Below are 25,256 nucleotides of genomic sequence, written 5' to 3'. Positions count from 1 at the left end.
TGGCCTTGTTCCAGAACTCTAGCTGTCTATATTATGATTCTCCCATTGAGACTTGTCATAAATTCCACATAACTTCTTTTTTTTACCGCAAATATTTCTGTTTCATAGGATTTACCAGGTCCTGTGGCCTAAGAGGCAGGGCTGCTTGTACTACAGCATGGGCCAGCTGCAAAGCCCTTTCCTGATTTGAGTCCCACTCAACATAGGCAGCCTTTAATGTCACCCATATGAGTCAAAGCCATACCGAGAAATGTAAAATATCATGCTTCCAGAACCAGAGCAAGTATAATGCTTCCTGATTACTACTAAAGATGTCAGAATTTAGCCTTTACAATGAAGGAAGAGTTCCGGCATGCCTTTGACAACCTGATATCTCCCAAAAACCTGGTGTTATGGACCCCTATATAGGTATATCTCATTTTGTGGCTCTTCACTTTATTGAGCTTCACAGATATTTCATCTTTTATAACTGAGTCTGTGGCAACCCTGTGTTGAACAGGCCTATTGATACCATTTTTCCAACAGCATTTGTTTACCTCATGTATCTGTTTCATATTTTGGTAATCCTCTCAATATTTCAAACATTATTATTATAATTATTATTATTATTATTATATCTGTTATGGTGATCTGTTATCAAGTGGTCTTGATGTTCCTTTTGTCATTGTTTTGGGGCACCATGAACCACACCCCCATATGAAATGGTAAAGGTAGTCAATAAATGTTGTGTGTGTTCTGATTACTCTAGTGACCATTCATTCCCCCACCTCTCTCCCTCTCCTCAGGCCTCCCTATTGCCTGAGGCACAATATTGAAATCAGACCAATTAATAGCTCTACAATGGCCTCTAAGTGTTCAAGTAAAAGAAGTGTCATACATCTCTCACTTTAAATCAAAAGATAGAAATTATTGAGCTTAGTAGGAAGGCATGTGAGAAGCTGGGATAAGCTGAAAGCTGTGCCTCTTGAGCCAAACAGTTGTAAATGCAAAGGAAAAGTTCTTAAAGGAAATTAAAAGTGCAACTCCAGTGAACACAAATGATAAGAAAGCGTAACAGCCTTATTGCTAGGAAGAAAGTTTTGGTGGTCTGGATAGAAGATCAGATCAGCTACAATGTACCTTTAGGCCAAGGCCCTAAGTCCCTTCAATTCTATAAAGGCTGAGAGCTGTGAAGAAGCTGCAGAAGAAAAGTTGGAAGTTAGCAGAAGTTGGTTCATAAGGTTCAAGGAAAGAAGCCATCTCTACCACAAAAATGCAAGGTGAAGCAGCAAGTGCTACTGTAGAAGCTGCAACAAGTTATCCAGAATTTCTAGCTAAGAAAATAAATTAAATTGGCTACACTGAAGAAAATGTTTTTAATGCAGAGGAAACAGCCTTCTATTGGAAGAAGATGTCATCAAGGACTTTTATAGCTAGAGAGGAGAAGCCAATGTCTGGCTTCAAAGCTTCAAAAGACAAGCTGACTCTCTTGTTAGGGGCTAATGCAGCTGGTGATTTGAAGTTGAAGCCAATGCTCATTTAACATTCCAAAAACCCCAGGGCCCTTAAGAATTATGCTAAATCTACTCTGTGTTCTATCAAGGAACAACTAAGCCTGGATGCCAGCACATCTGTTTACAACATGGTTTACTGAACATTTTAAGCTCACTATGGAGAAATTCTGCTCATAAAAAAAGATGCTTTCAAAATATTACTGCTCATTAACAATGTAGCTAGTCACCCAAGAATTCTTATAGGGATATAGAAGACTAATGTCACTTTTATGTCCTACACAACATCAATTCTACAGTCCATGGATCAAGGAGTAATTCCAACTTTTAAGCCTTATTATTGAAGACATACATTTTATAAGTCTATAGCTGCCTTAGATAGTGATTCCTTTGATGGATCTGGGCGAAATCAGTTGAAAAACCTCTGGAAAGGATCCACTATTCTAGACGGTATTAAGAACATTTGCAATTCATGGAAAGAGGTCCAAATATCAACACTAAAAGGATTTGGGGAAAAGCTGAGTCCAATGCTCACCGATGAGTTTGAGAGTTTCAAAAATTCACTTGAGGAAGTGGTGGAGCAGATGTGGTGGAAACAGAAAAAGGACTAGAATTAGAAGTGGAGCCTGAAGATGTGACTGAATTGCTACAATCTAATGATAACATTTTAACAAGTGAGGAGTTGCTTCTTACCGCTGAGCGAAGAAAGTAGTTTCTTGAGATGGAATATACTCCTGGTGAAGAAGCTGGGAACACTGTTGAACAACAAAGGATTTAGAATATTACATAAACTTAGTTGATAATGCAGCATCAGGGTTTGAGAGGATTGACTCCAGTTTTGAAAGAACCTCGACCGTGAATAAAATGCTATCAAACAGCATTACATGCTACAGAGAAACTGCTCATAAAAGGAAGAGTCAATGGCAAACTTCACAGTTGTTTTATTTTAAGAAACTGCCACAGCCAAGCCACCTTCAGCAATCACCACCCTTATCAGTCAGCGGCCATCAACATCGAGGCAAGACCCTCCATCAACAAACTTGCTGAAGCTCAAGTGATGGTTAGAATTTTTTTAGCAATAAAGTGTTTTTTAAATTTAGGAATATACATTTTTAGACATAATTATAACACTTAAACTACAATACAGTGTAATCATAACTTTTAATGCACTAGGAAACCAAAAAATTTGTGCTACTCACTATATTACAATATTCACTTTATTGTACAGACCTGGAGTGAAACCCACAATATCCCCAAGGTATTCCTGATTTTTATATGGGATATCTCCCATTTACTAGCGTTTATGTGTCTTTGTTTCTTATCAAGATACCAATGTCTGGTGGCCAGGAGAGGAAGTAGAAATAGGTTCTGAAGGAGGGAATATTTGGCTTTACTAGAAAACTGTAGGCTACTTCTGCAGGCCCAGATGACTCAGGGATGTTGGACTTTCAAGGTTTTCTAGTTAGCTCACCCAGATGTGCCACCCAAAGCATTAGGATCCCACTCCTTCTTCACCAGGATCCTGACCTTTGTACAGAAGTCTTGCTGGGCCTGAGAATTCAGCTGTTCCAGGAACTGTCTGCTACCCTGATAATTAAATACTGGGCTCAACCTTCACCTTTTCTACTCTCCAGCTTCAGGATAGTCTTTTAAAATGCTGTGGTGCAGGCTCTCTAACTTTTCGCACTTTGCTTTAAATTGGTCATTAATCATCTCTGCCTTTGATTGTCCTTTTCAGTTGCTAAATTGCACTCAGCAACAGCCTTCCAATTTCACTGTTCTTTTAATTACTCATTCCTCTGAAACTCTCAAAGGCCTGAGGATATTGAGCTCACCAGTGCATCTCCTTATATCCATATCCCTTCTCAGTTCTCCACTAGTGAAAGTTTTAATATTTGTACTACTGCCAAATGCTGGCTCTCCCAAGACTCCACGAATGACTAGTGATGGGTTCTCATTGCTAGTCAACCAGTAAGTGCTCCAACTCCCAAGTCCCATTTTAGAACCTATCTCCTTATAACTCTTCATACCAATTCTATAAGTTGAGGTTCCCTGGAAAACAAACTCTCAGCAATGGAGACCTGCATGCAGAAAATGAATGCTCTCAAGAACAACAAATGCAAGGGAATAAGGATTGGGCAGAAAGGAGATACTGAGGTGGTAGAGTCACAAAAGAGACCTTAAACAATGCCAAGCAGTATTGCAAAACTGGGATGGCCCTTCAGAGAGCTCCCAAAATGCGGCAAGGCCAGCAGGCTTTTTGACTTCCACAAAATGTGGCCTATTTCCAGGGAGGAAGCATGAACTTTTGTGAGGCAGCTCCTTTCCATGGAGGGCAGTTCAGCTGTGAGCTCTTAGCAGGCAACCTAGAAACTGGTGAAATGAATGCCTCAGTCCTGAAGAGGAGTCTGGCAGCCAAGACATCCAGACTCCTTGAAATGCCCCAGGCACAGAACTATAGGTTTAAGACCTTGATTCCGGAAAAAAAAAAAAAAATCAAGAAATCAATGCCAAACTTATAACCATTAAATCGATTCAAGTCAGTAAACCAAACATCTGATTAAGGAGGTAGGAGTTAAATTTTCAAATGACATGAAATTAAACAAAATTAAAATCAGAGGTACAAATAGAGGTGGCACTTGATTCACAAAGTAGCATTACTCTGCTGAAATGAAAGCTGTTTCTTTTCTCCAGCCGTTTACCTGAGCCTTGTCCTCCTGAACATATCTAAGTTTCCTGTGGATGTCCTAGGATGCTGTGAAAAATGAGACCATATTAACATAATAAATCCTGTTTTACAGCTTCACTCTGCCTGCTTTTTGTTTTGTTTTTGTTTGTGGGCCCTCTGAAATAGACTTGTTATTTCTCAAGGTTCCAGAAGTATCTCATCAACAAATCCACTTCATAATCTTTCTTTATTTTCTAGTACTTCCTGGTGTGGTCCATGGCTAAGCCACCCACTGCTTATAAAAAAAAAAAAAAAACAGTTATGTATCTTGTCACTGCTTCTGAGGCCTACGATTGTTCAATTGCTGATATTCCACTGCCCCTGGTCCATGAATCAGAGATGGCAAAATCAGTCTTCAGGCTTCCACTATGTTCCCTGCAGAAGCAGGAACAAGGTATATTTTCCCACTGTGTCCCACCCCCAGCATAACTGGAATTAAAGTAGTATTACCTTTGCTCAGAGCACAGTGCTTTGTCTTTCCTTTCTTCCCACTACCACATATGACCACTGAAATGTCATTAATGGTGACTTAGAAAGGAATAAACTCATCCTCTCTCTATCTGTGGTAGGCAAAATAACGGCTCTTCACAAAACGTCTATGTTGTAACCTTGGAAGCTATGAATGTTATATTTCGTGGCATGGAGGAATTCAGATTGCAGGTGGGATTAAGGTTGCTAATTACCTCTCCTTAAAAAGAAGATTATCTGAGTTCCCGTCGTGGTGCAGCGGAAACAAATCCGACTAGGACCCATGAGGTTTCGGGTTCGGTCCCTGGGCTTGCTCAGTGGGTTAAGGACCTGTCATTGCCCTGAGCCATGGTGTAGGCCGCAGACACAGCTCGGATCTGGCGTTGCTGTGGCTCTGGCGAAGGCCGGCAGCAACAGCACTGCAACAGCTCCATTAGACACCCTAGCCTGGGAACCTCTATATGCCACAGGTGTGGCCCTAAAGACAAAAGACTAAAAAAAAAAATTGGTTTGTCTTTATAAGCCTAGTTTAGTGCCGTTTTTGCTAAATAAATCAATGCCAATATTTTCCTAGGACCTAAGTCTATAAATAGCACAGATTTCAATGTAGTTTTATGTTGTTCCACACCAAATTTTCTAAACTTCATCTTCATAATTTTTGTTCTATGTGTATACTACTGTATATTAATATTTTACTTAAGGAAATTACTTAAATTTATATTGAAAGAAAACTGTATGTATTACTATACATATCATATATATTACTATATATATGAAAAAACTGTATATATTACTATCAGAAATTTAAAAATACTATCAATTACTGGAAATAGAAAGTAACTACATATATAATTGTAATAAAAATAAACCAATGACATTTTTGCATGAGGGAATTTTGAGCTGGAATACTACTCTCTTTTTGTTAAAACAGGTAATTAACAGGTATTAGAGAATTACTAAAGAACATACAACTTCATACTAAACCTTCTTCTTCCAGAAGCTAATCCGAAGGATTGAAAGGATGTTAAAAAAGGAAATGATGTTACTATGTGATTTAATATACTTTATTATCATGTCTGGGTGCCTTAACTAAAATGACCTCAGTGATGTCAGTGTTTTGGAAATGACATTTAGGATCATTTAACCTTGCTTTTTAACTGGTTCCTGTCATGATTGTCCAGCAATACTACTACACTGCCTTACTTTAACTCTACAAGGGAATGGTCTTTATCAAGCAGCTTGTACTCCTTTACAAGGTTCATATATACGTTTAAATTTTAGTTTCATCTACCACAGAGTAACCCAAAGCTAGTTCTTCTTCTGATAAAACTTCTAGAATAAATTCAAACCATAGAAACCAGCCTTTTACTTATGAGGAATCACTATATTCTTTCTTGGCATCTGCCATCATTGTTCTGTCCAATCTTGGCTTGCCCGTACAGCCTCAAAATTGTTACTTAGGCTTTGGTAGCCTAGGATTCCCTCAGAACAATGTCTCTACTCTAGTTCCTTGCTACTCCAAGTGTGGGCTGGGAGTGTGTTAGAAAGTGCAAATGTTCAGTCTCCACCTGATGAGTCTTGCTGAATCAAAATCTGCATTTTAACAAGATGCTCAGGTGTTTCTCAGAGTTTTTTGTTTTTGTTTTTTAATATGAAGTAGTGACTGAGATCAGTTTTAATTGTCCTAGGTGATTCTAATATGAGACTAGTATTAAAAATGACTAAAACACTTTCAATGAACAATTGGTTTGGACTCCAGGTTTTTGCCCTTGGCTCCCTAAGATCAGCCAAATACTGATGTATGCAGTCCCCACTAAAACATGTTAGGCCTGATGAGCCTTGATTATTTTCTTGTATCTGTTGTCCTGTGTCAAGGGAAAGTAGCTGATCAGCTTTCCCCTCTAAACAATCTATGGAAGAAACCAGATGACTGATGCAGCATGGTAGCAGTATGGTGCTTTTTCATCACTACCATCAAAACCAGCTATATCTATCATTGTTAAGTATATTAAGTTTCAGCGTTAATAGATTTCAATTTTGTTTAGAACTACTAGCCTAGGGAGATGGGATTAAGATGGCAGAATACAAAGACTGGAGCTCAACTTCTCTCCTAAAAACAACAAAATTCACAACCAAATGCTAAGCAATCTTCAACCAAATGGACGAGAAACTTTCATAAAGATATCCTACTCCTGAAGACAAAGAGGAGGCCACATCAAGAGGGAGGAGGGGTGATTACTTGTTATAAGTAACCCCATACCTTCTGGGTGGGAAGCCCCACAGACTGGAAAGTAACTGTTTCACAGAGACTTACCTACAGGAGTTTGAGAGTTCTGAGCCCCACATCAAACCCTCATATGCAGGGATATGGCACTGGAAGAAAGAGCCGCTGGAGCATCTGTCATTGAAGGCCAGTATGCACAGGAGCTCCACAGGATTGGGGGAAACAGAGACCCCATTCTTAAAAGGCACACACAGACTTTCGTGTGCACTGGGTCCCAAGGCAAAGCAAAGTCTCCATAGGAATCTGGGTCAAACCTGACTGCAGTTCTTGGAGGACCTCCTGGGAAAACAGGGGTGAATGTGGCTTGTTGTGGGGGAAGAACTTTGGAAGCAAAGCTCTTGGGAATATTCAGCAGCGTGCCTTTCTCTGGAGGCGGCCATTTTGGGAAAATCTGGACCCACCCATCAGCTCAGCACTGAGAAAGCCCAGGGCAAACATAATCCAGGTGGGATTACAGCCCAGCCCATCAATAAACAGGCTGCCTAAAGACCCCCCCAGGCACACAGCCACCTCTAACCTCACCCAGAGACACCCACAAGAGGGATAGAAATCAGCTCCACCTACCAGGGGGCAGGCATCAGCCCCTCCCATCAGGAAGCTGACAGCAAGCCCCCATACCAACTTCAGCCACAAGGGGGGCAGATATCAGAAGTAAGAAAGGCTACAACTCTATTGTCTGTAAAAAGGTCATCACACCAAAAACCTATAAAAATGAAAAGACAGAGAACTATAACTCAGATGAGGGAGAAAGAAAAAACTCCAGAAAAACAGCTTAGTGATCAAGAGATTCTCAGCCTCCAGGAAAAAGACTTTAGACTGTTGATGCTGAAGATGATGTAAGACATTGGAAATAAACTGGAGGCAAAGATGGATAATTTACAGGAAACCCTGAGCAAAGAAATACAAGATTTAAAACTTAAGCAAGAAGAGATGCAAAATACAATAACTGAAATAAAAAATTCATTAGAAGCAGCCAACAGCAGAATACAGGAGGCAGAGGAATGAATAATCGAGGTGGAGAACAGACTAGTAGAAATCGCTGATGCGTAACAGAAAAGAGAAAAAAGACTGAAAAGAAATGAAGAGAGTCTCAGAGAACTCTGGGACAATGTAAAACACACCGACATCTGTATCATAGGGGTGCCAGAAGGAGAAGAGAGAGAGAAAGGGACAGAACTGCTAGCCTATTTTCTCTTTCTAAAATAATTTTAGACACATAAACGAAATGGTTTTCATAAAAACTCTAACTCTACCCACAAGGAGAGAACTTTGTCATTGTGGAATTTTAGACATAACCAGAATGTATTCAAATAACACTAAGAGTGAAAAAAAAAAAACTGTTTGGGAACAAGTAAGTAAGTTTATTTTGGAAGAATCTGCCTCCCATAAATAACTTCCTACTATCCCATGTACATGTTTATCCCACCACATAGCCTGGATTTGCCTATGCTCTCAGACAACCTTGGTCTTCATCAGAATTCTTTACAAACATGTGCCTCAGAGGACATTTGGCTCACTACCAAGTGTCATACTTGCTGCTTCTCTACTACATCCCCTGGAATCTACTATTGATGCCTTCAGCTAAATCCCAACTTTTAGTTGTATAAACCTCTGACCTTGTGGTTTTCATCTACTCCTGCCTAGTTTTTCTTCTGGATCCCTAACCCTTTGTTCCACAGATTCCCTGCCTGGGCCTCTGGAATAATAATAATGACCACTACATGCTAGATGTTGCTAAGAAAACACCAAATGTCCAGATATCATCCCATTTTCTCTTCAATGATTTTACAGATGAGGAATCTGAGGCATAGAGAGATTTATATAATTGGCTGTATAGGCCACTTTTTGCCAGATTATGCTGTCATGACAAACTACCCCAAGTTCTAGTGGCTAACAACATAGGCTCAATACAAATGTCAGCTGTATGTCTACTTGACATTGGCTCTCCCTACAAGTCTTCTTTATTTTGGGATCCAGACTGAAGGAGCAGTCTGGATCCATATGCAACATGCCGTTCTTATGGTAGAGGGAAAAGAACGATGAAGAAAGAAATGATTCAATGCATTTAAATCCTCTATTTGGACATGATTTTCATTATTTCTGCTCATATTCTATTGTCCAAGCAAGTCAAACAGCCAACCCTGACATCCCTGGGTAGAAGGGGACTCTTACAGAGAAGGCTCTGAAGGAAGGACTCAGGAGAGAGAGGCAGATAATATTTTAAGCAAATAACATAACCACAATTGTTCACAGTCTCACAGGCAGAAAGAGGAAAACCTGGGGTTCATATCCTGCTGTTTGACCCTCAACTATTGTGCCATGGTACTTCCATTTTCCTTTCTCTTTTTGCTGATTTCAAATATTTAACCTTTACTTTGTCTGGCTCCATGGTCCTTGCCTTTCCCTTCTTGATTTAGCTGTTCTCCTCAGATATAATTTCTGGTTTGAGTGAATTATATTCTTGACAAATAGGTGTTCAACTTAGCTGAACTGCAGGTCCCTGCCATATAATCGGCTTGGTTCCCCTGCTGCCCAAGTTCAGGATAACTTTTAATCTATTTCTCCAGCTTTTAACTCTACAGATCAAATAAAGGCATTCCCATCCTCAATATGGTGGAAACAACTTTCTTACTGCTGTAAGGAAATTCATAGGGAACAAATTTTAGCAGCTTGGTCTTAAAACCTTAAGAACTATACTTAAACTTGGGCAAAAAACTTTTCAGGATGATCTCCTGTCAAGAAACAAATCCTTTCTTATGGTGGTTAAACTCACTCTATAGGAAGCATTGTTTATTGCTGGTCTCAGAGCAGTGAGTTAGGGAGATTCTGTCAACACACCCAGATCATCTCAGGCTGATTTAGCCCCTCCAAAATCTACTCACTCATGTCATCTTTCACCACTCATAGACAGAAGCCACAGATTTAAAGCTTCCTGTCTCTTTTGCCCATGTGTGATAACAGCAGAATCTTACAGGCTTTACTTCCAAACAGACAATATATTTTGTTGTTACGAGATCCTGTTCAATCATGCATCCCCCATCATTTAACTAACTATAAGTGAAGGCTGAGGTCCCCTTTTGTGGGTACCAGTTTGGACCCACTTTTTATATCAGCATTTGAGAAAGTAACATGCTGACTTCATTTTTTCAAAGATGCTATTGGAAAACCAAATAAATAGTAGGCTAAAACTGTCTTTGTTACAAGCTCTTGGCAGACTATGAACTCCCTGTATTACCTTTTAAGGAACTATGTTTACTTTCTCCAGTTACATATCAACTATTCCCTGAGGGGTCATCTCTATAGTTAGCAATGTACTAAATCGTATGTCTATTATAGACAATGAAAGTAAGACAGAATATATATATAAAAGCATAATTTATAGAGTTACAAACTCAAAATAAAGCGTCTTTCCAGAAGAGCAGTTATTTCCATATTAACCTACCTCCTAATAAGCTCTTATTCATATACTGAGTATCTCAGTAACTATCATCTCAATATATTTTTCTTACTTGATGGTTGTAATATATGAAATCATGATGAGGAATAAAAAAACACTATTTAATGTTTTTCAATAATTTCTTTGCCTCTCAACTTAAAAACATATATTAGAAAGAAGCCTCAAAGCTAGAATAAGACTTTTCTTTATGAATCATAATTAGATGTTCTCCGTATGTGCCTACTATTAATTTACATTATATATTTTTGTGTAAATAAAAGAGGAAATGAAAATTAGGGAATGTGATTCCGACCAAAGAATGGTTCTCTTCAATTCCCTCCAAATTTAAGAATGTGGGGAGTTCCCGTCATGGCACAGTGGTTAGCGAATCTAACTAGGAACTATGAGATTGTGGGTTCAATCTCTCGCCTTGCTCAGTGGGTTAAGGATCCAGTGTTGCCGTGAGCTGTGGTGTAGGTCGCAGACACGGCTCGGATCCCACCTTGCTGTGGCTCTGGTGTAGGCTGGTGACTACAGCTCCGATTGGTCCCCTAGCCTGGGAGCCTACATATGAAAGAATATGGTATTATTACCTCAACACGTAACAAAGAAGCAGTGCCCATTTAGACTTGGCAATCATGGCTTTAGTCCTGCTGTAGCTTTATAATTTTCTGTGTAAGTAGCAATCACTGTAGTAGTTTTGATTAAATGATTACCCATAGGTCTGCTCTTGAATGAAATCACAAGTGTTCTCTGGAAAAATTCAAGTAGACACTGTAAACTTGGACAATTTCTAGGATGTGAGTATGTTCCAAGTGGCATAATGTATTAGTAATAGCAATGATCTGTGACTCAAACATAATAACATATTTCCTATAAAGAAGAGAAACTAGCTTCTAAACTAAAAATGATGGGGGAAAAAAAAGCAAAATAAATTTTTTTGGTGTAAGGAAAGAACTTGAAGTTCAACACTTTCTCATCTTCGGTACTTGTAGAAAGCAGGGTAAGTATGTATAAGCTACTATGGTATACCTGAGCCAGAAAGGGACAGCTTAGGAGGAGATTTAGAAGGCCAGAAAATTTTGTCTTCTTTCTTTTCAGTCTCTACCACTTTTTTTCTACGAATAAGACAAAAATAATTTAAATATCAGATATGGAAAACTTCACAAATCTTGTTTTTAATTTTTATGCTCTAACTGGTGAAAGAACTTTATTTCTAAAGTACTACTCTGTACTTTGACTACATTGTCTTCATTTTAGATTTTCATCCTTATAAGAAACTAGCAAGGCAGAGTCCAAAGTTTCAAAGCATGATGAAACAATGTTTTTCCAAAAACATCACAACTTAAAAATAAATTAAAATTTAACTTTTGCAATTTGATGGTTTTAAAGGCATACTCTATATTTTGCTTGGGAAACAGCAAAGTTATCCAAATTTCTAAGTATTAGACTGTTCTAGAACTTCTGACCTTAGCAAAGCCTAAAATGATATTGATTATAGCTTAAAAATTCAAAGGAATACAGTGAAGGGACATTAATTTATGACACTGATATCAAAAATAATTTTCTTTTGAAAGTTGTGTTTTTTTGTTTTTTTTTCACAAATACAAATACAAAATATACAGGTTGGGTTGACACTTTATTTGCATACCATAGAATAAACGTTTACTTTGGGTTAGATATAGAAAATGTTTTTCTTCATTAAGGCATAAACACAATGAACATTTATATAATGATATCTTATCCAAAAACTAAAAACAAATAAGACAAACTCAGTAGGTTTTAGGAAAGAAATGCTTGGGGACTACATTGTCATTCTGGCTTTGCCATTAATTAGCTCTGTGATTAGCCTATTGATTTCAGGAAACTAACTTGTATACTTCTGCTTTCTTTCCCATCTGTAATGGAAGAGGGAGCCTTATGATTAGGGATCCCCATTGTTCATTCTATCTCTAATTTGGATTCTATTACTCTAAGCCCTCCATAGGAATATGGCACAGTTGGGGATTGAACAGAGGCCTAAAATCTCCAGGAAAATAGAATGTCTTAGATTAGTTAAAGAATAAATGGAAAATTTTCAGTAAATTGTTCCTTAATGGTAGAAAGGAAAGCAAGGTCAGCAGTGTAGGAGATAAGGATAGAAAGGGGCTGACCAAGAGTGGAAGTGAAAGAGAACATTTCTTATAGATGTCACCAACAATTCTTGAAAGAATATCAGCAAGACTCTTTGTAGCAAATGACCCTTCTTCCCTAACATTGGTGATAACTTGCCTGTAGAGGATGGATAGGCTGAATGTGTATGGCATCCAGCAGAGGGCAATGAAGGACAGGATGACATAACTCTGCTACTTCATATTGACCTAACCCTTGTAGTTTCCAAAGCATCTCTCCCATATTAGCTACTGTTTCTTCCCAATAACCCTACTGTTAAGTGGGAAAGAATACAATAGTGTAGCACATAGGTTTTAGAGTCAGAAAGTCTGGGTTCAAATCCCTATACCATCCCTTTTGGTTATTATACTTTAGACTATCCATTCTTTTAACAAACATGTGTTGAATCTGCTATGCTAAACACTGAGAATATAGTAAACAGGCAATAGAGTAAATGATTTTAGATTGTGAAAAGTGTTACGAATACAATAAAATGGGGTAATGAAATGGAAAGTAATGGGGGTGGGGCTAATTGAGATCAGGTTTTAGGAAAAACTACTCTTTAGAAAGCGTATGAGAAGGAGTCAGACACATAAAGAACTGTTGGAAGAGTGCTCTCAGAAGAAAAAGCATATGCAAAGGCCCTGTGGTGGGAAAGAGCTTACCTGTACCAGGCAAAGCAATTCATCCAGTGTCCCTGAGTGCTATGAACAAGGGGCAAATTACTGCATGATGAAATAAAGGAGATAATTAGGGACCAGAATATGTGTGAGACTTACAGGGCATGAGCGGACATTCAGATTTTCTCAATGCTACCAAACCACTGGAGGTATTTTTGCAAATAGCATGACATTATTGGTGATTTTAAAAGATCATCTTTGATACTCTAACAAAACAGACTGAAAAATAGTGAGAGTGGAAACAAGGTCTAGTTATGAAATTATTTTGGTTGTCCAGCCTTACCTTTCTTATTTGTTAAATGGAGATAATAAAAAAATATATCACAGATAATTTTAAGAAATGAGAAATGACAAATTAGCAAATAAACAATTCTAGCAAATAGTGAACACTCAGTAAATAGGAATTGTCACTGTCTCTCTTAGAGGTTATACAGCCAATATCCATAGCTGTCCAGAGCTTGAATCCAAGTTGTAGAATTCCAAAACAAGTGTAAGTCTGTATGCACATGATCAGAAAAAGATAACTTGAATTTATATTTCAATTCAACAAATGTTTCTGAGACATATAATGTGCCAGGCACCACGCCAGGACTTGAAGATACCAAAGCTTCTTTCAAGAAGCTCAATGTTTAGTAGGAGTGACAGATATGAACATAAACAATTTCCAACTGAAATAACATTTACAGCAACAGATAAATGTTACTCACAGAAAAAATTTCAAGATATTTGAGCTGGGTTTTGAAGTGTAATAAATGATCACCAGAAGGATAGAAATCAGCAAGAAGAGCACATGAGGGGTCATGAAATAAGAAGCAGACTGTCATGTGTGGCAAACTCTGAGTGATTTGAAATTATTGGTATAAACAGTATGTGGAGGAAGAAAGTGGAGCTGAGGTTGGAAGACTGGCAGTCAGGGATATAATAATTACCAATAGGAATGTTAATAGAGCTGAAAGTGGAAACCACCGGTTTTGTTAATTGAAAGTGAGTAGGACATCTGGACTGCCAGGAACATTGGGGCAATAGTGACATTACAGAAATACCAATACATGGCACTTAAACATACTGCTTTGACTTATGCTGCCTTACATGAGCCTGACAGCACCTCCATGAGAACTCAGAGCACAGAATGCACATATGTGGAGACTTAAGCTCAGTTGGTAAGTGCCTTGCCCAAGGTCACTCAGATAGGAAATAAAAGAACCAGAAGAACTTAGATCACCTATATTCTGTTCAAATTCCACCTATCAACTACGTTACTTGTCTATGTAGCCTGTATAGTAGTGAAGACTGTTGACAAAGAACTAGAGGCAGAGCATAACAAAAGAATTGGATAATAAGAACACTGAGAGCATAAAGAAAGAATTAAAGTCAAGGTGAAGCAGAGAAATTAACATCTACCTGGAAAATACCTGAATATAGGTACAGAGGGAGCTGAGAAGAAAATGACGTAGAAGACAGCAGGGACTCAAAGACTTTTGGAAGGAAAGAAAGGAAGGATGGGAAAGAAACAAGAAAAATAGAATAGGAAGGATGGGAAAGAAACAAGAAAAATAGAATAGGGAGAAGTAATAGGAAGAGAAAAAAAGTGAAAGGCAAAAGGAGGAGCAAAGATAAAGCTGGCAGACAGGCTGTGGGAGAAATTGTGACTAAAAAATGCAGATGACTATGACAAGGGAAATGTCCTTGGTGAATGAAAAAAAATTAAAAAAAAAACAGGGATATAAAACTGAATGAATCTATACCAAGGGTTGGTAGCTCAAGGGTTACAACACTGGAGCTGCACAAATGGGTTTGGAGTTGGACAAGACTGTAGGAAAATTTCCTCACCCGTTGTTACAATACGTGTGTGCTTTTTCCACATGACCATATTTTCTGAACCTTAAATAAGGACATAACCTGAAAAAGGGGTTTTCTACCACTTTCAAGCAGGAAAAATAATCTGAAAATGTAGTTAGTTGGCATTTTTAGGATTTTTCCATGATATATAACCACAGTAAGAAAGAATATCTGAAATTGGAATATCTCAGAAATTCCACAATATGTAATAATAACAATTAATCCTTTTGAGTGCCAAGCATTGTTCTAAGGACTTAAGTCATTTAATCCTCTTGACAGCTCTGTGAAGTAGATTCTTTTATTATCTCCAGTTCACAGATAAGGAATCTGTGGCATGATGGGGTTGAGTAACTTCTCAAGGTCATACAAATAACTAATGACAGAAAGGGCACTGAGTTGTGTTGTTCCCCTTTACTATGTGAAATTTCCAAAGGGTCTGAATACATTTCTTTTCTTTCTCTTTGAAGGTGATGTTATCTCAAAGAGTTTTGGAACACAAAGATTATGAGCTTTATAAATTCTGTTAATGTCCATGAACAAGTTTAATTCACCATTTGAAATATTTGTATACGGATAAGACATTATGAATTACTGGATAATATAGACAAAGAGCTCTGAGATCTTCATAGGAAGCTGACATGAATTTTCTCTCTCTTTCTCTTTCAAAATGAAAAATATCTTGCCAAACAAAGGTGAAAAGTCCCAAGCAAAACACTAAAGTAGGTAGTATTTCTCTCTATGTTGCTTTATGAAATACTGGCAGCCAGACATATTTCTCAACTTTAGAAGACATAAATCTTTCAGAGAGAAACCAAATTTCATTGGTTTGGTTGCCAAACTATGACTTCAGCCTTGAATCTCATCTCAGAAAACTGTAAACACCCTTTTCCTCCCCTGTGTTTAATTTTAAGAATATCTTCCTTTCCCGAAGACCATCTTCCTTTTGAGTGACTGTCTCTCACCCCTATCTTATCCTGCATGCCAGCCTGTGTGGCTGACCTGCCCAGAAACAGACTGCCCAGGCCAATGTCATGGCCTCTGAATTCTCACCTTGCACTCACTCCCCTCTTAATTTTGCCTTCTACCTTTCATCTTTTTCTTTTTTACTAACAATTCTTGGCTTTCCATTCACATTCCATTGAGGGTTGATGATTTTGCTCTGAAGTTCTTTTCCACGAACCTGCTGCAGGCTCCCTTATCACAGTGACTCTAGGCTTGTATTTTGAGTCTATAATAGAGAAGGCTTGAGAGTTTTCATTTCAAAATAGTCTTAGCTCACTTTTCTAATAATTAAGGAATAATTTAATAGTCCAACTCATGAACAATTAAGTATAAATCTACATAAATGTGGAAACATGTGCTTCAGGGAACAAGGAATTAATGTGTCTGGTAATGGGGAGTGGATGGTGTTCACACTCCAAAAATTCAAAAGGCATGTTATCTTCTGGGTGTTCACATGAAGGAGACAGCAAAGTGTAACTGAATGAACACTGAATTAGGAGATAGCAGAGTAGACTAGGTAACCGTCCAAGTTCTGATACATAGACAACCCAGCTGGAAAAAAAACATACTGTTCCAAAGACACCATATAAAAAATAAAATTATAGGCCAATATCACTGATGAATATAGATGCAAAAATCCTCCACAAAATACTAGCAAACAGAATCCAACAATTCATTAAAAGGATCATAAACCACAATCAAGTTGGATTTATTCCAGGGACACAAGGATTCTTCAATTACCCACAAATCAATCAGTGTGATACATACACCACATTCACAAATTAAAGAATAAAAACCATATGACCATTGTGCAGATGCAGAAGAAGCTTTTGAAAAAACTCAACACCCGTTTATTATTTAAAAAAAAAAAAAAAACCTCCAGAAAGTAAGCATAGAGGGAACCTACCTCACATAAAAAAAAAAAAAAATATTTGACAAACCCACAGCTAACATCATTTTCAACAGTGAAAAGCTGAAAGAATTTCTGCTAAGATCAGGAAAGAAACAATGATATCCACTCTTACCACTTTTATTAAACATAGTTTTGGAAATCCTAGCCATAGCAATCAGAGAAGAAAAAGAAATAAAAGGAATCCAAATTGGAAAAGAAGTGAAACTGTTGCTGTTTGCTGATGACATGATACTGTTATCAATGAATTTGGTAAAGTTGCAGGATACAAAATTAATACAAAGAAATCTCTCTATTTTCTATACATTAACAATGAAAGATCACAAAGAGAAATTAAGGAAACAATCTCATTTGCCATCCCAACAAAAAGAATAAAATATCTAGGAATAAAACTGCCTAAATAGGCAAAAGACTTGTACTCTGAAAACTATAAGACAGTGTTGAAAAGTCAAAGATGACACAGATAGAAAGATACACCATGTTCTTGAATTGGAATAATCAATATCATCAAAGTGACTATACTACCAAAAGAAATCTACAGATTCAAAACAATCCCTATCAAATTAACAAAGGCATTTTTCACAGAACTAGAAAACAATTTTTAAATCTTGTATGGAAACATAAAAGACCCCAAGTAGCCAAAGAAATACTGAGGGGAAAGTAAAACAAAAACAGAATGGAGGAATTAGGCTTCCCAACTTCACACTTTACTACAAAGAAAGCTACAGTCATCAAAATGGTATTGTACTGGCACAAAAGCAAGGATACAGATCAATGGAATGGACAGAAAGCCCAGAAATTAAACCTACATACTTATGATTAACTAATCTATGACAAAGGAGGAAAGAATACACAATGGAGAAAAGACAGTCTCTTCAATAAGTGGTGCTGGGAAAACTGGACAGCAACATGTAAAAGAATGAAATTAGAACACTCTCAAACACCACATACAAAAATAAACTCAAACTGGATTAAAGATCTGAGTGTAAGACCAGATACTGTAAAACTCTTAGAGGAAAACATAGGCTGAACACTGACATAAACTACAGCAATATCTTCTCAGATCCACCTCCTAGAGTAATGACAATAAAAACAGAAATAATAACAAATGGGACCTTAAAAGTTTTTGCACTGCAAAGAAAACCATAAACAAAACTAAAAGATAACCCACAGAATTGGAGAAAATATTTGTAAATGAAGCAACTTACAAGGGATTAATCTCCAAAATACACAATACCTCCTGCAGCTCACTATCAAAAAGCAAACCACCCAATTAAAAAAAAATGGGTAGAAGTTCTAAATAGGCATTTCTCCAAAGAAGACATATGGATGGCCAAAAAAAAAAAAAAAAACCATGAAAAGATGCTCAACATCACAAATTATTAGAGAAGTGCAAATCAAAACTACTATGAGGTACCACCTTACACCAGACAGAATGGCCATCATCAAAAAGTCTATAAGTAATAAATGCTGAAGAGGGTGTGGAGAAAAGGGAGCCCTCTAACACTGTTGTGGTAATGTACACTGGTGCAACCACTAAGGAAAATAGTATGGAGGTTCCTCAAAAAAACTGAAAATAGAACTACCATAAGATCTAGCAATCCCACTCCTGGACATCTATCTAGAGAAAACCATAATTCAAAAAGATACATGCAGGCAAATGTTCACTGCAGTGCTATTTACAATAGCCAAGACAGGGAAGCAACCTAAATGTCCATAAACAGAGAAATGGATAAAGAAGATGTGGTACACATATACAATAGAATATTACTCGGCCATTAAAAAGAATGGAACAATGCCATTTGCAGCAACATGGATGGAACTAGAAACTATCATACTAGTTATGCACATTTCTGGGACATACAATGAAGGATAAATACCACATGATATCACCTATATGTGGAATCTTAAAAAAAAGTTACAAATGAAATTTTTTCACAGAACAGAAACTAACAGACTTTTAAAAACTTGTGGTTACCAAAGGGGACAGTTGAGGGGGTGGGAGGGATGGACTGGGGATTTGGGATTGGCAGATGCACACTGAGATATATGGAATGACTGGTCAATTGGGACCTGCTATATAGCACAGAAAACTCTACCCAGCATTCTGTAATAATCTACGTGGGAAAAGAATCTGAGAGAGAAAGGATATGTGTATATGTATGACTGAGTCACTCTGTTGTACAGCAGAATTTATCACAACCTTGTAAATTAACTATACTTCAATAAAACTTAAAAAAATAAAATGATCATATTGATAAGACAGAGGTAATCTGAATATTCTAGTACATTTAAATTTTACTTTCAAATGGACCAGCATTTGAGCACTGATAATTTAGAGGTTTCTTTGCATCATCATGGATATTGCATAACTTTTTTAGAAAATCAAATATATGCCACAAAAATGTGTAGCAACATAGGTTCTGTCAGATGCTAAACGTCCTTTCTCACCAGAACTATGAATCTTTATTTCCATGAATCTTGAAAAAAAAGATTACCCAGTATCTTTCAAATGTATATATAGCAGAAAATAAATTCACGACAATCAAAAAATCACTGAAGGGAAACAAGCTCTCAGAAGGGGGAAAAAAGTAAAAGCAGCTGCCAGACACCATGCTACACCCATAAATGGTTGCATAGCTGTTCCTATCTCCAGTAATGAAGTTTTGCCAAACCAAAGACCAAGGTATTCCTGGGATGATGTGTTATATTCTTTATTGAGGCATCTCTGTATATCTTATGCATTCCAAAAGCAGGGAAGGATGTTCCTCTCCAAGCACAAAGAGTTGGTTGAAAAGGGGACATTTTTAGGGCATCTGTCTCCTGGCAGAGCTCTAGGCAGAGGTAGTATCCCTGAACATTCTTTCCCTTCCAAAAAACTCTGGGATTGTGTTGACAGCTTATCTTCAGAACATAAGGAGAGTGTCGAGGAAACACACAAAAAAAGGTGCATTCAGAAACCATCACTCCAATGAGAAAGTGAAAAATGTGGTTACAGAATAGACAAATTTTGTCCAAAATCCTAAAGTTTGCTGTTACTCCACAGACTATATAAAAATAGCTTTAATTATGTTCTCAAGAAATCACTAGGATATTTCTTTCCAATTTTTTTTCCTGGACTGATAGTTACTTTCTGACCTAGAAAATATCACCAAGTTCTCACAATCTGCATCGGAACTCTGATTAATACCATTATTGCCTTATGAAGATTGCTGTTAGAGGTAACTTCTATTTTACTTACAAAAGAATGTGGAGAAATAGATGGATCCTATAGTAAACCTACCCCATGATAATTCAAGCTACCACACTGAAAAAACTTTTGTTAAAGTTACCACTGTTTATTATGAGCCAGGCCCTGTCCTAGACAAGGGAGACCCATAAATAGATAACATACTATTCCTGCCTCAGGAATCTCAAACCCTAAAGAGAAGGAAGTCCAGAGTTTAAATTCAACAAATAGATTGTTTTCAATTCTATAGTGCAGAGATTCTCACTTGTATACCCAACTGCTTTCTTAGAAGTATGATGCAATGGTTATGTACATAGTCTCAAGATTCACAATGACTTGGACTTGCATCTCAACTCCACTACTCACAAACTGGGTGACTTGTTAAGCTAGGTAATCTGTGAACTTGAATTTTATCAACTCTAAAACAGGAACAAAATCATAGCTATCTCACAGTTTTTTGTGAAAATTGAGATCATACATGTAAGAAACCTAGTACAGAGCTTGGCAAAGACTAAGCCTTGAATAAACATCAGCTCAAATTATTGGAGTTCCCGTAGTGTCTGAGTGATTAACAAACCCAACTAGTACCTATGAGGACATGGGTTTGATCCCTGGTCTTGCTCAGTGGGTTAAGGATCCGGTGTTGCCGTGAGCTGTGATATAGGTTGCAGATGTGGCTTGGATCTGGCGTTGTGTGGCTGCACATGAGCCAGCAGCTACAGCTCCAATTGGACCCCCTAGCCTGGAACCTCCATATGGCACAGATGTGGCTCTAAGACATACATACACACACACACAGATTTATGAACATTATATATATATTGAGAGAGAGAGAGAGAGAGAGAGAGAACTATGTCCCAGGTACTATGCTACACACTTGGATGTGCCAAGATGAATAAATTATTGTTACAGCCATTAAGGATCATCCAGTGCAGTGTGAAAGACATCCCTTGCTGTAGATAGAATCAAATAGAAATTCCATTCTTCTCTCCTTTAGCCATACATTGAGCACTCCTTCTTTGCCCCACCATGATCTTTGATTTATGTTAGAATATCTCATTTTCTTTTTTGAGGAACCTCAAGAAAAAACTTAGTATAAGGCATATAATTGTTTTGTCCCTATAATCAGATGGGAAGACACAGGAGAGGGATAAGATAATAAGAATTCCTGAATTTTATTTGTTGGTTTACTTTAGTAATGGGGCATAGCACATTTATTTACATAAAGTATATAAATCATATATGTATAGTTGAATAAATCTTACTTATGTACACATTTGTTAACCACTACCCAGATCAAATTTACCAAGGCCCAGAAACCTCTCTCACATGCCCTCCCCATCATGACTTTCTTACCAAATATCACCACCATATTGATTTCTATCACCACATATTAATTTTCCCTGCTTTCAAATTTTAGGTAAGCAGACTTAAACAACATGTACTCTTTTTTCTCTGCTCTATCATTCAATATTATATCTATGATATTCATTTTTGTTGCATGTAGCAGTAGTTGGCTGTTTTTCATTGCTGCTAGAATCCTATTGTACAAATATAGCACTATTTATTCATTTTATTGTTATTGCACATTTAGAATGTTTTTCATTTTTTACTATGTTGGATAATATTGCTATGAACATTCCTATACATATCTTCTGCTGCATAAATGTATGCATTTCTATTGGTACCTAGAAAAAGAATTGCTGGTGTCATATGATCATGTGTCATATTGCCAAAGAGATTTCCAAAGTATTCTAGAAGTATATGCTTTTATTAGCAGTGAATGAGAGTTTCTGTTGTTCTGTATTCTCATCTACACTTGGTTTTATCTTTTTCCCCCCTCAATTGTAGTCATTCTAGTGGGCATGTTGTGATATCTCACTGTAGTTTTAACTAGCTTTATCCTGAAAAATAATGAATGCTGATGACCCATTCATATGCTTATTACCTGTTTGTGAAATGTCAGTTAAATTCTTTTGTCTTTTTTAAGTTTTATTTGTTGTTGTTAGTTTGTAAAATTACCTCTTTTATTGTGAATACAATTCTGTGGTTTATCTGGTCTCCTTCTTAATGGTATCTATCTGTTCCTACATTTAATGAAGACAAATTTATCAATCTTGTCTATGATGCTTAGTGTTTCTGTGTCCTTTAAAAATTGTTTTACATACCCCAAGATATTTTGAATCTTTATTATTTTATGTTTCACATTTACATCTTTGACACACTGGAAAATGACCTTATGTATAGTGTGAAGTATGAAGTAAAGGTTCTTTTTAAAAATCTCTATGGATATTGAATTGATCCAACACCTTTCACTGGAAATAACATTCTTTCCTTACTGGACTGAAATGAGGAATTAGGTAACTTTAAACTTTGGTCCTCTCTCTGGGTCCTCTGGTATATTCCATTTGTTTGTCTACTCTCACATAAATTCCACTCTGTTTTAGTTACTTTACCTTTTTAATAAAGCTTGATATTTGGGAATAGAAGTACTCTCATTTTGTATTCTGCAAAAATTGTGCAAAACTGAATTTATCAGTTTCTACAACTCTCTTTACTGGGATTTTTGGTACAGTCATTGTAATTATTGAGTCTACAGAGTTAATATCTTCCAATTTTGAATTTTTCAATAAATGAACATGATATAGCCTTCTTTTGTTTTGGCTTTAATTTCTCATAGCAATATTTTCTAAGGTTTTTATTTTTAGAGGTCTTATGTTAATCTTCATATACTTGTCCTAAATAACTTATATTTTGTTGTTAGAGATGTCATTGAAAATTTTCATTAAAAATTGCTTTTTTGAGCTTTTGCACAGCAAAGGAAACCAAAAATAAAACAAAAAGACAACTTACAGAATGGGAGAAAATAGTTTCAAATGATGCAACTGACAAGGGCTTAATCTCTAGAATATATAAACAACTTATACAACCCAGCAGCAAAAAAGCCAATCAATCAATGGAAAAATGGGCAAAAGACCTGAATAGACATTTCTCCAAAGAAGATATACAGATGGCCAACAAACACATGAAAAAATGCTCAACATCGCTGGTTATAAGAGAAATGCAAATCAAGACTACCATGAGATATCACCTCACACCAGTCAGAATGGCCATCATTAATAAATCCACAAATAACAAGTGCTGGAGGGGCTGTGGAGAAAAGGGAACCCTCCTGCACTGTTGGTGGGAATGTAAACGGGTACAGCCACTATGGAGAACAGTTTGGAGATACCTTAGAAATCTATCCATAGAACTTCCATATGACCCCGCAATCCCACTCTTGGGCATCTATCCAGACAAAACTCTACTTAAAAGAGACACGTGCACCCGCATGTTCATTGCAGCACTAGTCACAATAGCCAAGACATGGAAACAACCCAAATGTCCATCGACAGAGGATTGGATTCGGAAGAGGTGGTATATATACACAATGGAATACTACTCAGCCATAAAAAAGAATGACATCATGCCATTTGCAGCAACAGGGATGGAACTAGAGAATCTCATACTGAGTGAAATGAGCCAGAAAGACAAAGACAAATACCATAGGATATCACTTATAACTGGAATCTAATATCCAGCACAAATGAACATCTCCTCAGAAAAGCAAATCATGGACTTGGAGAAGAGACTTGTGGCTGCCTGATGGGAGGGGGAGGGAGTGGGAGGGATGGGGAGCTTGGGCTTATCAGACACAGCTTAGAATAGATTTACAAGCAGATCCTGCTGAGTAGCATTGAGAACTTTGTCTAGATACTCATGTTGCAACAGAAGAAAGGGTGGGGGAAAAAATGTAATTGTAATGTATACATGTAAGGATAACCTGACCCCCTTGCTGTACAGTGGGAAAATAAAAAAATTATTTAAAAAATTGCTTTTTTGTTAGTATGGTTTCCACATATTGATCTCATAAATAATTGCCTTACTAAATTTATTTACTACTACCAATGTTTCATATATAGATTATTTTGATAATTTTCTATAAGCACAATCGTGTTATCTACAAATAATGGCAATTTATTTCTACATTATGTACATGATTTTAAATGGTATGCTAAAACTTTTAAAATTTAGAGGAAATGAACTCCTTTTTTTGTCTTTTTAGGGCCAAACCCACAGCACATGGAAGTTCCCAGGCTAGGGGTCAAATCGGAGCTGCAGCTGCTAGCCCACTCCACAGTCACAGCAACACCAGATCTGAGCTGAATCTGTGACCTACACCACAGCTCACCAAAACACCAGATCCCTAACACACTGATTGAGGCCAGGGATATAACCCATATCCTCATGGATACTAGTTGGGTTCATTAACACTGAGCCACAACAGGAACTCCCCACAAATTTCTTTTTAAAATTATCAATATGGATAGAAGGAATAGAAAATCTAATTTTTCTATTATACATAATGAAATTAATATAAATTTAAAGTTTTTTCACAAAGAATATTTCATTCCTTGATAAATCCTTGTAAATTCTTATAAACACTTAAGAAAGAAATTATATTATTGAAAATTTGACCATTAGTTTTATGTTCCCTTGATGGTAATGTATCTTTTTATCCTACAGATACTTTTAGGATTTGCCTTTTTGTCTTTGTCTTTCAGAAGATTAATTATGATGTGTCTAGGTGTGACGTTCTCTGATTTTGCCCTGCTTTGATTAATAGATCCTGAATAAGTGGGCCTTTCAATAATTTGGGCTAATTCTAGGCTGTGATCTTTTTTAAGAAGTTTCCCTCCCATTCTGTCTCACTTTTCTTTCCAATTACATATAAGTTTGGTCTTTTCATGGTGTCCCATAAATATCCTATGGGTTTTAAGGCATTTTTTTTCTCTCTCTCTCTTTTTGCTTCAGTCTAGATATCTTCTACAAATCTATCTTCTAGTTTTTTTGTTTGTTTGTTTGTTTGTTTGTTTGTTTTTTGCTATTTCTTTGGGCCGCTCCCATGGCATATGGCCGTTCCCAGGCTAGGGGTCGAATCAGAGCTACAGCCACTGGCCTACGCCAGAGCCACAGCAACGCAGGATCCGAGCCACGTC

This window comes from Phacochoerus africanus, chromosome 2, assembly GCF_016906955.1.
Source record: "Phacochoerus africanus isolate WHEZ1 chromosome 2, ROS_Pafr_v1, whole genome shotgun sequence".
NCBI lineage: Eukaryota > Metazoa > Chordata > Mammalia > Artiodactyla > Suidae > Phacochoerus > Phacochoerus africanus.
Note: the sequence above shows the minus strand (reverse complement) of the source record.